This window comes from Phoenix dactylifera, unplaced genomic scaffold (assembly GCF_009389715.1).
Source record: "Phoenix dactylifera cultivar Barhee BC4 unplaced genomic scaffold, palm_55x_up_171113_PBpolish2nd_filt_p 000509F, whole genome shotgun sequence".
Classification (NCBI taxonomy): domain Eukaryota; kingdom Viridiplantae; phylum Streptophyta; class Magnoliopsida; order Arecales; family Arecaceae; genus Phoenix; species Phoenix dactylifera.
The window spans coordinates 1-15,762 of NW_024067923.1; positions in this window are offsets into that span (position 1 = coordinate 1).

Here is a 15,762-nt window from a genome sequence, read left to right on the forward strand (position 1 = left end):
CGTTCTACAACAAGGGTCAAGTGATGCAGACATTCACTAAAATTAGATCCGAATACAGAAAAGTCATCCATAAAAACTTCTAAAATTTTTTCCACCATGTCAGAGAAAATACTCATCATATACCACTGGAATGTAGCCGGTGCATTGCATAACCCATAAGTCATGCGACGATAGGCAAAAGTGCCATAAGGACGGGTGAATGTTTTTCTCTTGATCCTCACGTGCAATTGGAACTTGGTTATATCCAGAATAACCATCAAGAAAATAGTAATGAGAGTGGCCAGCTAGACGTTCTAACATTTGGTCAATGAAGGGTAGTGGGAAGTGGTCTTTCCTAGTTATGGCATTCAGCTTTCTGTAGTCGATGCATACTCGCCATCCAATTTGGATTCGAGTTGGGACTAACTCATTGTGGTCATTCTTCATTACAGTAATTCCAGATTTTTTTGGTACGACTTGAACTGGGCTCACCCACTGGCTATCAAAAATAGGATATATAATCCATACATCTAAGAGTTTAATAATTTCAGCTCGAACCACATCCTTCATGACTGGGTTAAGTCGCCTTTATGGTTCTCTAGAGGTTTTTGCATCCTCATCTAGATGAATTTTATGTTGGACCACAGAAGGGCTAATCCCCTTGATATCAGCTATAGACCAGCCGAACGCTTCTTGATTTTTTTGAAGAATATTTAACAACTTCTCTTCCTGTTCTTCAGTTAAATTTGATGCAATAATAACAGGTAAGGTGTTGTTGTCCCCAAGAAATGCATATTTTAAGTTTTTAGGTAGATCTTTAAGTTCAAGCTGGCGAGGTTTGACACTTGAAGGTACTAGCTGGAATTCAGATATAGGTAATGATTCAATTAGTAGCCCATCTGCTAGTATCCATTACAGAAATGGAATCCAACAATGCATTAACCTCCTGATTCGACTCTCCTTCCTCACAATCTTGACTGAATTGGGCCAAACATCTTTCTAGTGGATCAGAATAACTTGATTCCACGAAGGACTTGCTGATTATGTTCTCAATCATGTGAATTTCTTCTAAATCGTCCATCTTAGATGGTTGATTACTAATGTGAAAGACATTGAGCTGGATGGTCAAGTTTCTAAATGCTAAGGTCATTATCCCATTTCGGCATCTGATCACAGCATTTGAAGTGGCCAAAAATGGTCTAGCTAGGATTACTGGGATGTGACTATCTGGATTTTTCACTGGTTCAGTTTCGAGGACTACAAAATCCACAGGGTAGTAAAACTCATTCACTTTTACAATTACATCCTCTACAATTCTCTTAGGATACTTCACAGTCCTATCTGCTAATGATAAAGTAATGTTTGTGGGCTTTAATTCCCCCAAACCTAGTTCGGTATAGACAGAATAGGGTAACAGGTTTACACTTGCTCCTAAGTCTAATAGGGCTCTCTGGATGATCGTTTTTCCTATTTTATTTCAATGGTAAGGCAACCAAGATCTTTGTATTTTGGGCAATCTGTTGTTGAATGAGAGATGAAGCCTGTGCAGCCATAACAGCTTGCTTAGGAATGCTAGTTTTTCTTTTGACCGTGGTGAGGTCTTTCAAGAATTTTGTATAAGAGAAAATTTATCGTAAGACATCGAGGAAAGATATATTTATTTGAATATTTTTAAAAACTTTCATTATTTCATCAAAGTTAGATTGTTTTTTGGAGTCCTGAAGTCTATTGGAAAAGGGAACCTTAAGTTGTATGTTTCTATGGGTTTTTTCATTTTTTCTGGTTTGTCCTGTTCTTGACCCCTCTTTTGAATAGGGTTCTTATTGGATTCATGTTTATTTTCTTTACGTGTTCAGGAAGTTGGACTTTATTATCCACTTGCTTGACAGATCTTAAAGTGGTAATTATCTGGACTTCATGGGTTGGATTTTCATTAGAATCAATTTGATACTGACCTCTCTAACCTTATTGTCTACTAGGGTTACGCACTGGTTGACTAGGTAGTTCACCTTTCTTCCTATCCCCTAGAGAGTTTGCTATTTGGCTCAGACTAACTTCAAGTTTTGCAATTGCTTGCGCATGAAATTGGTTAGTCTGGGTTTAGGTCATGTTCGTCTGTTCTTGCTGTTGGATAAAATCTTGTTGTTGTTTCATCATATAGCCATCATGGTTTCTAATGGTGAAGATTGTTGTGGGATAGGGGTATTGTAAGGAGGTACAGATGGAACCAAAGGTTGGTTCATTTGCGATGGACCTATCCTAGGAAAGTTTCTTTAAAAACCTGGTGGACCCACCTTGATGCTGAATAGGTTCATTTTGCTTGTATGAGAAATTTGGATGGAACTTATTATCAGGGTGGTAGACTGGGCTGAATGATTGGGAGTGGGCTTTTTAAAGGCACTATATAAATTTAGAGCATTTGCTTGCTCGGCCTTTATGGTGGGCAGATTAGGGCAGCACTCTACTAGATGCTCCGGACTGTTACACAAGACACACAAACATGTGACTCGTGATCTACTTTCATGATGGGATTTGACTCTTTATATGAACTCGAACTAGTGGAAACAGTGAGAGCATCAAACTTTTTACTTAAATTGTTCACTCCAGTCACCAGATTGGACATGACATTTTTGAGATCTGGATCTACTTTTATTTCATAACTATCTGGTTTTCTAGATCCGAACTCATCTCTATTTACTCCTCACCATAGCTACTCCAATTTTGGGCGTTCTTGGCTAAGTCAACAAGAAATTCATAGGCTTGATCCGGAGTTTTGGTTCATGAACCTACCCTTGTGCATGGACTCGATCATATTTCTATATGCCGGAGGTAGTCCTTTATTAAAGAAGTGGACCAGATCAGCTTTATCAAGCCTATGGTATGGGCATTTGACCAACAAGTCATGGAACCGTTCCCAAGTTTGGAAAAATTCCTCTTCAGATTTTCTTCTGAAAGTTCTTATGGCATCCTTAATTTTTTCTGTTTTAATCATGGATAAAATTTTGCCATGAACTTCCTAGATAGTTGTTCCCATATTGTGATGGAATTTGGGGCCAGAGAATATAGCCATGCCACGGCTCGATCCTCTAAGGTCATTGGGAACAATCTCAATTTTACACTTTCTTCATCTAAATTTTGATTTTGAAAGTTTGACAAATTGTCAAGAATTTATTTAGATGAATGTACGGTTGTTCACTTTCAAACCCATGGAATTTGGGTAGCATATTTATTGTCGCAGCCCAAATTTCAAATTGGGCTACGTTATTTATTAGCAACACTATACATGTAGGTGGACTAGCGGATGCAGGAGCGAATAATTCATTCAGAGTTCTAATATGATCACCCATTGTAGAGATTGGTGGTTGATCAATAATTCGTTGGATGTAACGATAATTTTTCCCAACCTCTGGGTTAAATGGTGTTAACTTACCCCTTAATGACCTTGTACCATGCATACATTATCCATAACTAATTAGACTCGACTCCTAAAGGAAATCCCAAAAGAGAAGAAGAAGGGCTAGACTAAGATGACCACAATCAACACCACACAACGGATTGGCTCTTTAATCTTGAGATTAAAGAAGGTTTAGTAGCTTTTAATCTAGTTGTACGGAGATTTATTAGGTTAAAAAATTTCTGAAATTCTCTCCTATATTAGATAGCTTCTAATCTCCCTTCCAGATTAAGCTTGAGCTTACCAGTTAAGCGATCCAGTAACCAGTGACCAGAAAAGTTCCAGGGTGTGTGGTGGTGCCAGAAGGGATACACCAGTACCACAATATCCGTAATAGTTCTCACTGTTGTAAAACTTTTCTAGACATCACCAATTACTAAATTCTTACTGGAGTGGCGTTCAGCTGCTTCTTTCCAAGAGCCTAATTGAGATCGAAAATTCTATGTCCAACATCTAATTGATTTTAATTTAATTTGGCTTAGGATATGTAGGCAAGGTGGTGATTTTTGGGGCAAGGACAAGTAATAACTTTCTGACCTTATCTTTTTAATGGATTTTGTCCTTAAATTATTTTATGCAAATGCTTAATACTAATGGAGCAAATATTCAATGATTTTTTAAAGTTTATGGAATGTCATTAGGTTGTACTGATTAAATGAGCAAGCAATTTTTTTTATTTTTTTTTCTTTTTTTAAATTTCAAATTTCGAATTTCAGAATTCAAATTTTGAATTTAAATTTTTAAATTTTAGAATTTTGAATTTTTTTTTAATTTTTAATTTCTTTTTGAAATTTAAAAAAAATTCAAAATTTTAAATTCCGAATTTCAAATTTTAGAATTTAATAACTATGGAATTATTAACTAAAAATAATCAAAACAAGAAAAAATAATTTTAAAAAAAAACTTACTACCGGAGTGCGTTCACTTCGGGCATCCAAAATTCGATTTGATCTTCGTGATCGTTCTTGCTTCTCGAATTGCCTCCCCGGCAACGGCGCCAAAATTTTGCTGTAGATTTTCTGTTTACCTAAAAATACACTAAACAAATCGTTGTTAGAGCCGACAAACAAAGTTTTAAATTAATTATACTCTTACCTTTTCTCTATTCGATGAAATAGTGGTTGTAGGAGGTCCGATCCACAGGGAGGCAATTGGAGTTGCATAAAAATCAAAACGTTCACCTAGGATTCAAAGGCCGATTTTTGAAATAATAAGAAAAAAATCTTACTCGGAGATGTTGAATGATTCTCTAGTCACTAAGAATGTTTTCTATTTGAAAATAACGAAAGACAAATACTTGAAATGCGAAGAGCATTTATAATTAAATGAAATATGTAACTATTCAAAGAAAAACTTTGGCATGGATAAAACGTGCTTAAGAAGATTAAAGCCTGAACATAGATTGCATGAGAGAAAATTTCATATATTGGCGTAAAAGAAAATTGATACAAGAAAATAAAATAAAAAAAATGAAATAAAAGGAACGAGTAACCCAGTGGACAATATTTTTTTTTTCTTCTTTCCAAGAACAAAGCATCCCCTATTCTTGGTTTTTTTTTCTTCTCCCCTTTCAGCCGATGGCCTCTCCTCCTTTCTTTTGAACCAAAGCTCCACCCCCTCACTTGTTTCTTGGCCCCAAACCGAGAGCTCTACCCTCTCCTCCCTTTTCGACAGCCGATGGCTTCTTATATATCTCGCCCCCACCTCTTGAAGCCGGCTGAGAATCGAAACAGTCGCGGGATCACGGACGCGGAAGATGCCGGTGATGAAGTGGAAGAGGAAGACAGACGCGTGATGCAGGCTGGGATTGATCACGGGCGCTGGAATCTGGGGGAAGAATCACGGGCGGCCGATCGTGGATGGATGCTGGAACACAGACGGAAGGAGCTGGATTTCCTTCTTTGGGCCATGAGGGATGGGATGCAGAAGAGGCGGTCATCCGGGATGCCGAATGGAGCTGAGACGGCTAGATCAACGGCTTGCATCACAGGACCGTAGGCGCTGCCATCGGCTCCCTTGTTGTCGGCTGGATCTCAAGAGCTGGTCAGGAAGACTGATCCGTGGAAGATGAATACGGACGGGAGAAGAGGCTGAATACATATCCCAATGCGGAGGAGGCTGGAATCATGGGATGCTTCATGGCTGGGATGCTGGGGATTTCGAATCCGGAAGAGGGAAGTGGGACCTAGGACTCGGATGATTGCTCGGGATGAGATGCAATGGCTGGGATGCTGAACCGAAGAAGAAAATGGCCGTGATGCGGACGGGTCCTTGATGAAGGGCGCCTGCGGGGGATGTGGACTGCACGTGGGAGAACTCTGGAAGGCTGTGATGAGCTCGTTCGAATGGATGCATGGGATGCTGGGAATCTCGGTCTCGGACGCGTGATGCAGGGAGATTTGATCGCAAAATAGGGAAAGTCACTCGAGGGCAAATGGTAGGATTGGGGCCTGTGCAATCTGTACCAATTGTGCATTTAAATTTTAATTTATAATAATCTGTGCCATACAAAATATAATATTAAACCAGTGAATTTATCATTATCAGTTAGCATAAGACTAATTTAGGTGATATGTAGATCGCACTTTTGTGCTCTCATCACCTCCTCTCTGACACCGACCCCGTTGAGTTTGAGGTGTATCCGGAGGCGTCCACTGTGAGACTATGCCATTCTCCTTGAGATAGTCCCGAAATTTCCCACTAAGGTATTCCCCTCCTCGATCTGATCGAAGAGCCGTAAGGAGTTTTTCAGTTTATTTTTCTACTTCATTTCTGAATTTTTTGAACTTTTCAAAAGATTCAGATTTGTGTCTCATAAGATACACATACCCATATCGTGAAAAATTATCGGTAAAGGTAATGAAGTACGAATAACAACCCCTGGCTAGCACATCAAATGGGACACCACACATTAGTGTGTATCGAGGTAAGTATTTTAGTGGTCCTCTCCCTATGTCCTATAAAGGATAATCTAGCCATTTTTTATTGAAGACGAGATTCGCAAACTGGATATGACTCGTAAGTCAATGAGCCAAGAAGCCCATCTTTCTTCATTTTATTCATTTTGTCCTCTCTAATATGGCCAAGTTTGAGGTGCCACAAATACTTCTGGTTTATGTCATCTCTGGATCTTTTAGATCCTATGGCACTCACTTCTTGCTCAGATACATTCACAGATACATCCATATGTAAGTGATAGAGACTATCAATCATAAAACCACGTGCAACTAATTTATTTCTGAAATAAATAGAATAACAGACTTTGTTAAATGTAAAAACATGACCATCCTATGCTAAATACGAAATAGAAATCAAATTTCTTCTAGCAGCAAGTACATAATAACAGTCTCTAAGCAATAAACTAAAATCAGACGGTAGTCGCAGAGGATAGATGCCCACAGCCATGGTAGCAACTCTTGTTCCGTTGCCAACCCGAAGGGTTACTGCACCTTCTGCTATCCTTCTACTTTTCTTTAGACCCTGCATAGTAGTGCACAAGTGAGCACTAAAACCAGAATCTATAACCTAACTAGAAGTAGAAGAAACCGTAAGATTAGTTTCAATTACGAGCAAATCTAACATATCTTCTGAAGGTGTGTCTACCTTTTTGTTCTTCAGGCTCTTGAGATATGAAGAACAATTCCCCCTTCTAGTGGCCATCGACATTGCAGTGGAAACATTTTTCTTTGTCATTAGCCTTTTTCTTTTGAACTTCCTTCTTCGCCTTTTTTTTTTCTGCTTCTTTGCAGGCTTCTTCTTCCAAGTAGACTTTCTCTTGAAAGTAGAAATCAACTCAGCAGCAAGAACAGTGCCCCTTGAACCTTTCAAGGCTCCCTTAGTAGTTACCAACATATTCAATAGTTCAGTCTTTGTGCATTCAATCTTATTCATGTGGTAGTTTACTATAAACTATCCAAATGAATCAGAATGGGATTGCATGATCAAATCTACTTGCAATTTCTTGTGCATTGTCATACCGAGCTTCTCAAGCTCCTCTAGGTCTTGATCATAGTCAGACCGTGATCATGGACAGACTGCCCCTCGCACACTCTTTGCCTTGAAGAGCCTCTTGGACACTTCAAAACGAGCTGTGCGACTCTGCTCACCATACAACTCTTGCAGGTTTGCCAATATATCCCTAGCAGTCTTCATATTCTCATGCTGGCATTAGAGTTCATTGGACATGGATGCCATGATGTAGCACTTGACCCTAATGTCATCGTCCGTCCATTTTTCATGCGTCTCACGCTGATCATCGGTCGGACATGATGGTAACCTAGGGATATCATTTCGAGTATATAGCCTAGTTTCTCGCAACTCAAAAACAATTTTCGAGTTTCTTAAACAGTCTTTGTAATTGGTTCCGGTCAGTCGGTTGGTCTCAAGAATACGGGTCAAAGGGTTCGAAGGTGACATTGTGATCTGTAGAGAGTAAATATACTAATTAGATTTTTGTACTTGAACTCTATTTGTTTTAGAAACTTTTAAAATAAAATACACCTCCTACTATTTTCTCGAATCCCTCACACTCCTCTAGTAGGGAAACAAAAAACCTACGCGACTAGGATTTCCAGTGGGTACTTGCGGTCCTACCAATTTACATACTACCTCACCTAACAGTTATTGGCGACATATAAATGGATGAGTGTACACCTTTTGTACAATGCTTCTCAAGCAAATTGCAAGCGCTACTTGGTCTCTAAGTCATGAAGACCTCAGCCTAATAGTTATTGACCCCATTCCTTAGTTAAAGTTAGACCTACTGTATAATTGTAGGAATAAAGTTGTTATTGGGTCTCACCTAACAGTTATTGGTGCCCAACCCTACCTTTACCCCTACAATATCTCATATCTATAGAGAAGTTCAGTCCCCCTGATGCAACTTGCCCACTGTGTCCAGCCGAAACAAATCAACACCAGAAAGACCTTAGTAACTCTACTATGGTGGAAGACCTTATGGACTTAATATTGAGTAATCTAGTCTTGGTAATTGTTGCCCAAGGTGACAACCCAAGAGGAGGGGTGAATTGGGTTTTTCCAAATTTTTAGTGCTTTACAAAACTTCCTTAGTTGAGTGCGGTGGATGCTTCTTAAATTACTTCAATGAATTAAACTATAGCAAAGATGAAAGATAATGCAAGAATAATCACGAAGTGAGGCCACAACACAAACACCACGATGTATAGTGGTTCGGTGCACCCAAGGCACCTACGTCCACTCCCCAAGCATCCCCTTGGGAATTTTACTATAATCCCTCGGATTACAGTAGGATTGTTTTTCGGGCTCACAATCCAAAACCTTTATAGTTTGGTTTTCGGGATCACCAATAACCTACGTTGGTTTTGCAGGCTCACCAATAATCTAACGTTGGTTTTGCGGGTCCATCACAACCTATGTTTGGTTTTACGGGCTCACCAACAACCTACGTTGGTTTTACGGGCTTACCAACAACCTACACCATTGGTTTTACGGGCTCACCAACAAACCTTACAATGAATAAGAAATCAAAGGTATAAAGCTCCTAAATTAGCAAATATAACAAATATGCACTAACGAGAAGAAAAGAAAAAATGTTATCTCTTTGAAGGCGCTTTTCTTTTCTTTGTTGAGATTGCTTCACTCTTCAATGGATTGGTTGAGCTCTTGAAGGCACTTAAATTCTGCTCAACATATTTCTTTTGGGTTTGAACTTGAAGCAATAAATTGAACTCTCTTGGATTTTCCTTTTCTCTTGAATGCACACTTAGATCCTCACCAAGATACTTTCCTTTGATGAATAGTGGCTCTTAAATACTTCTCCAACCTCCCAAAGATGACTTCCTAGCCATTGGAATGGAGAAACTAGCCGTTTATAGCCATTGGAAGCTCAAAAAGTACTTCTGCAGAACTAGCCGTTATGCTGTCAGCCGTGCTGGGGTCGACCCAAACTTTTCTGAGGTCGACTCAAACCACTGTTCATCAGACTTGGGTCGGCTCAAGCTTTTCTGGGTTGGCTCAAGTTACTGTTCATCAGGATCGGGTCGGCTCAAGCTTTTCTGGGGTCGGCCCTCTCAGGAAATCCAGAGACTTCCTTTCTTTGACGTTTCAATCTAGGGTCGACTCAACCTTTTTCTAGGGTCGGCTCAACCTGCGGTCAGCTCAAGCTTTTCTGGGATCGAGCCGAGATCTGTGCCATTTGTGCCAGAATGTGCCAAAGTGTGCCAAATTGTGCCAGGATCGACTCCATCTCTTATGGGTTGACTCTAACCCTGTTTTTCTGCATCTTTAGGTTAGATTTGCACATTAAACATATAAAAGAAGTAACAACATTGCAAATCATTTCTTTCTCCTTAGGATACTTGGCACATTAAAGTTTAAGCTTATTAAGCATGTAAATGACAGAGTTAAGCTTCAATCAAAGAACTTGACTCTAAGGTATATTAAACTCTAAATTAGTTCTTTCTTCAAGTTCTTTCAATATAATTTGTTTTAGATGTGTTCTTGAAAGTTCTTTTAAATATATCAAGCAAAGCGTATCAAGGATGTATCAAATCTTTCTTCTTTACTTACTTATGTATTAGATCAATTAAATTGAAAGCATTAGTACTTCCATTTGACCTCAATGGCTTTGTAAAACACAAATCACACTAGGATCCTCAATCTCCCCTTTTGATGATTACAAAACATTGAGTGTAAACAAATTGATATTCAATGTGAGCAGTAAGGTTTAATATATAGAAAATGCTTTTGGTGTAAAAGTGTCAAGATGGTCCAATTTAGAGAATATATCAATGAACCAAAAGCTCCCCTATCTTATCCAAATAGATGCCAAATGAATTTTAGCTTTTCTCCCCCTTACTCTTGTATTTCATTCAAACAAAATTTTCAAAAGTTGTGTCAAAGCAAGAGTTTCAAGTCACGTATTGAGGCAAGAAAAATCTCTATTATTTATGTGCCAGAATTTAGATTTTCTCTTCTCTTTTTTTTTTTGTCACATGTCTCCCCCTTAAGTATATAATACATGTCTCCCCCTTAAGTATGCAATATATACCTTTTATATTTTCTCCCATATTATATTTTCTCTTCTATACAGTTTTTCTTATAGAATTTGCTTCTAGTTTCTCTCTTATATTTTCTCCCCTTTTTATCATCATCAAAAAGAATGAATAATAATAAAATGGATAGCATTGTAATGACAATCACAAAGATCATAGCTCAAGAGAAGCATTGTATTTCATCTATGCCAAAAGCACAAACTACCACAAAAGAGCAAATACATGTCAAAACAAATACATAATCTAGGAGACACTTTAAGAACACACTTCATGATAATGCTTTAGAGTTAATCAGCTTTAACATAATCAACATATTTCAATCTAAACTGATTTATATTCAATTCAAGGCATAAAGCATTATGAACATATACTCAGATATTTCTCTTCCTTTTTTGACAACATCAAAAAGGTTGCAAAATAATGAAACATTAAGCACAAGACAATATTTTATTCATTGCATGTCAGATTATTGTAAGAATATGAATCATGTGACTCAAAGCAATAATGTCAGGGGCAAGATAATGAGTATAGAACGGAGCCAATTAAGGTAGTTTCAAAATTATGATAAGATCACATCAAATTTGATACCATTCTTTTAAAGTTCTTTTACTTCACATCAATATCATTAAAATCAAGCATGAAACATTTGGCTTTAAAAATGAGACATACGAGCCAGAAGAGATCTCTAAATATAGATTCCAAAGATAGTTTTCAAATCAAGTGTAGATGGAATCTATTCATTTAACGTCATTTTTCAGTATAAGATAAAGATCGAAACTTATATACTCGAAAAACATAAGACCCATGTTGAATCATTAATTCTTAATGACTTCAAAGTTCTTTTATGATATAAAAATATTTGGGCACATATACCAAAATATGAATTTATGCAATATATGATACATAAAATCCAAAGCTTTGAGAGTTCTTTTAAAGATTTTCTTTTACGCTTTTAAAGATTATAGCATCAAAATCAATTAGAAAGAATTGGCTCAGGATTGAAACACTAAGGTGCATGCCAATAAGACTCATTAGTAGATTCCAAAATAAATTTTCGATAATAAGACAAATGGAATTCTTCTCAATTAGTTTTCAAAATCAATGATTTACCAATTAAGTGCAAATGAAATCCAACTTTTAAAAGATATTCAATAAAGCACAAAGTCTAATACCAAAATATGCTTAAATTGATATCAATTTGAAATCAATTAGATATTAAAAGCATACTAAAAGTCCTTTGCCAAATTTACATAGCGTAATCTTTAATGATTTAGCTTTTAAGAAAATTCATTTCTCTTTCATTTAAATTAGCCTCTTGAGATCTATTCATGCTTTGAAGGTAAAGCAGTTAAGTTCAGAAATTTATAAGAGAGATAATGAATAAAACATAAAACATTTAAGGTATGCATTAAATGTAAGTGACTTTTGAATAAGATACAGACTACATTTAGATTGAATATCTAAAGCTTTTCCTCAAAAGATGCATTCTTTTTTTTTAATCATTCTTTTTCTTTTGTTGAATTTCAGATTTTAACAATAAGCTGAAATTCTATGATATCAAAAATGTAGAGTGATCTAGAGTTTTTCAAAATTTACAGCAATCACCCTTTTTAATCTTTCAAGAATACGTTATGCTTCCTCTTAATTTTTGAGAATATGCACTGAAATATTAATTAGAAAATAATTCTTTTGAAGCTCAAATTTCTTTTAGAATCAATTACATTTTTTTTTAAGAATTACATGAGTAAGTTGAAATATTTTCAAGCTTTAGAATCATTCACTTTCTTCTTAAAAATTGCTTTTCTTTTAATTATAGAAGCAATTAATTATGCAGAAAAAATATATAGAAGATCATTCAAGCGTATATTTATAAATTTCAATTTCCTTGTCATAGTTTCTCAGCAATGTATACATGAAGCACAATAAATCATTTTAATATCAAAGTAAAATCATATATTTAGAAATATTTATTCGCAATCAAGATCATTGAAAAACACATCACTTAGACCAATTTTACTACACTATAAGATAGAAAATAATATGTTTCAGATGCGTATCGGAGCAAACAACTAAGTCATCACAATTTTTTTTTAAATTGTAGTTTTTATCTTAAATCATTAAGATTGAAAACATATATTTTCAAAACTATTATAGCACATTCAGAATCTTTGTAGTTAATATTGAATTTTGGTACAAATTGGAGTAATTTATTATGTACCAATGTTAGGCAAGATGAAGAATTACTCAGAAATAATTCATTCTGCCTAATTTGCAAATTCAGATTATTCTTTTCTTTTATTTTTCAGAATATATTCACTAAAACAAAATGATGTTGTTGTTGGTAACAACATATTTCGATCAAATTATCTAGGCATGAAGCATTACAAAATTATATTTAGGAAAGATCTTTGTTATTTGAATATTGAAAATACATAATTCAAAACATCATGTCACATGCAAACATAATATGCATTAAGTCATAACATCATGTATTGAACATTAAGAGCAAGCATGTCAATGATCAAAATCAATTCTTTTTAAATAAACTCTTCCTATTTATATATAATTCTACACTGATTTTATCCTTAAGGTATGTTATCAAGTGATCGAAACTTCATTTGGCTTTTCACAAGCTTCTTATATACTTTCATTTATCTTGTCATTCATGTTCCTCATTTTTGAATTTCTTCCTTTAACCACTCAGTGAACATTCTGATTTTCATTTCTTTTGGTTTTACTTTTCTATGCTCTATACTCTATTTGCTCCCTATCCGGTGGAGTTGGAAGGGGCACGAGGTACTACCACTAGCCTTTCTCTTGTGCCGTCCCTAATATGTCCTACACCGAATAGTTGGGTCAAATAGTGCCGGGTATTACCACTAGCCTCCCCATTGGCACCATCCCTATAATGAGCAATATAGAAAGGTTAAACCATTCCTTTAGAAATGTTCACTCCAAACTCTTCTTGTTTAAATATAGTTTATTATAGATTTTATCCCTTCCAAAGAAATGCTCACATAATTCTTACAAATGTGCTGAATATATTATGCTTGTTTTGCTTTTACTTAAGATTGGAGTACTTAGTTTTATTATCTTAACAGATTTTTATGAGTCTTTTGATATCAATTAAATGTGATTTATTAGAATTAGTTTGATATCTTTGCATATAAGCACAAAATGAGCATACAATTTGGCCTACAAAAGCTATATGATATAGTAATACAGCTTCAAACAATAAAATTACCTTGCTCATCATTTTTAAACTCTACAATATGGGGTCATAGATATACCTTTCTTCATGCCAAACTTCTGTAAGAATATTCTTGTGAATTTACTTTGGCCAATGAAGATCTCCTTTCTTATTTGTCTTAGTTTGGAGTTCGAGAGGAAAGGTTAGTTCATCCATTTTACTCATTTCGAACTCACCCTGCATGAGCTTAGTTTAAAACTTTACATAAAGCTTCATTAGTAGCACCACAAATAATGTCATCAATATATATTTGAGCAATTATGATATCAGAATTTTTCTTTTTGATACATATTTTTATCACTATTACTTTCTATCAAAAAGTTACTTAATCTTTCATACCATGCTCTTGGTGCTTGTTCTAAATCAAATACAAGTTTTATCATGTTTGTAATGAATGTTTTTCAAATATAGATGGTTATTTTTACATACAAGTTTTAATGATATAACCACACAAAAGTTCATTCTACACATTCATTTGACAAAATATAAGTCTCATAAAACAAACAAATGAAAATGGTTATCTTTGACTTCTAATCATGCAAAGATTTCATTAAGATCTATTTCATCTTTTTTGATTAATTTCTTTTAGTAATCACCAATTCTTCTTAATTAAGTGTGTTCCTTAAAAACTCAATTTTGTTCCAAATATAAAAAGTTTTCAAATTCTTCAACAAGATTTCAAATTTTATCCCTCTCAAAATGATGTAGTTTAACTTAACCAATTATCATCTTGTTCATTCTTCTTAATGTCTTTTAAATAGAAGCAAAATGACAAACTATATTTTCAATAAAAGATCTAGTTTTAATAAGAATAATATGAATTGATATTTCTACAACTAGTATCTTTCATTGAATATTCTATATGCATTGCTTAAAGAATAATATTCAAAGAAGCACTTGTTTTATCAGATTTAGCATATATTTCATTCTTGAGAACATAATATGTATAACTGAAAAACCTAAAGGTGTGCACCATTTGATTTTCTATTTTTCATAAGTTCATATAGGGTTTTCTTCAAAACTAGATTTAATAGAATCCTTATTGTTACGGGGGAACTTAGCCACCATGCCCCACGTGACCGGCACGCGCGCCCAGGAAGACGACGGCTGCCCCTTGATCCAGCAATCCGACCTCGGGTCGGATATCTTCGGCTCCGCAGCTCGACCCCGAGTCGGCTGCCCCTTGATCCAGCAATCCCGACCTCGGGAGGATATCTTCGGCTCCGCAGCCCGACCCCGAGTCGGCTGCCCCTTGATCCAGCAATCCAACCTCGGGTCGGATATCTTCGGCTCCGCAGCCCGACCCCGAGTCGGCTGCCCCGTGATCCAGCAATCCGACCTCGGGTCGGATATCTTCGGCTCCGCCAGCCCGACCCCCGAGTCGGCTGCCCCTTGATCCAGCGATCCGACCCTGAGTCGGCTAACTCTTGACAACAACAGACTGTTCTCCTGAGGCACGCCGCGGCCCCCCTGCTCCACTACTCCCTGCAACGGCCGTATCCGGCGCTGTCCCACGATCCCCTGTAATAGCCGTACAAAGCGGAGCTCCACTACGCCCTGCCATAGCCGTACCCAGCGCTGCCCACGACGCCCTGTAACGACGCATGTCAGTGGCAACCCCATCGCGCCACACGATGACCAATCCCCGGAAAAACCCTCCAGCCTGATATATATGCGGCTGGGGGGGGGAAGGGGGAGGGTAAGCAAGATTTTCCAGAGTATCATCTTACCTGCTATCTCTCCTTCTCCTTCGATCTCCCCTAACTTGATCGTCGGAGGGCCCCCACTACCCCGGTGGTGGTGCGAGGCTTGCTTGCAGGTTTTCCGGCGGAAGGTGGAGCACAACCGAAGTAATTCCAAGGGAACCCCGTTCACACCGCTGTGCCAATCGTTCTTGGTTTGGACCCCCAGCAACAGTTGGCACTAGAAGGAGGGCACCGGATCTCAGAGCGATCGTAATGGCACGGCGAGGTGGTCGTGGAGCTTCCAATGCTTCCGGTCGCGGGGCCTCTCGCGCCTCTGGCCGGAGGGCCGCTGCATCTCCA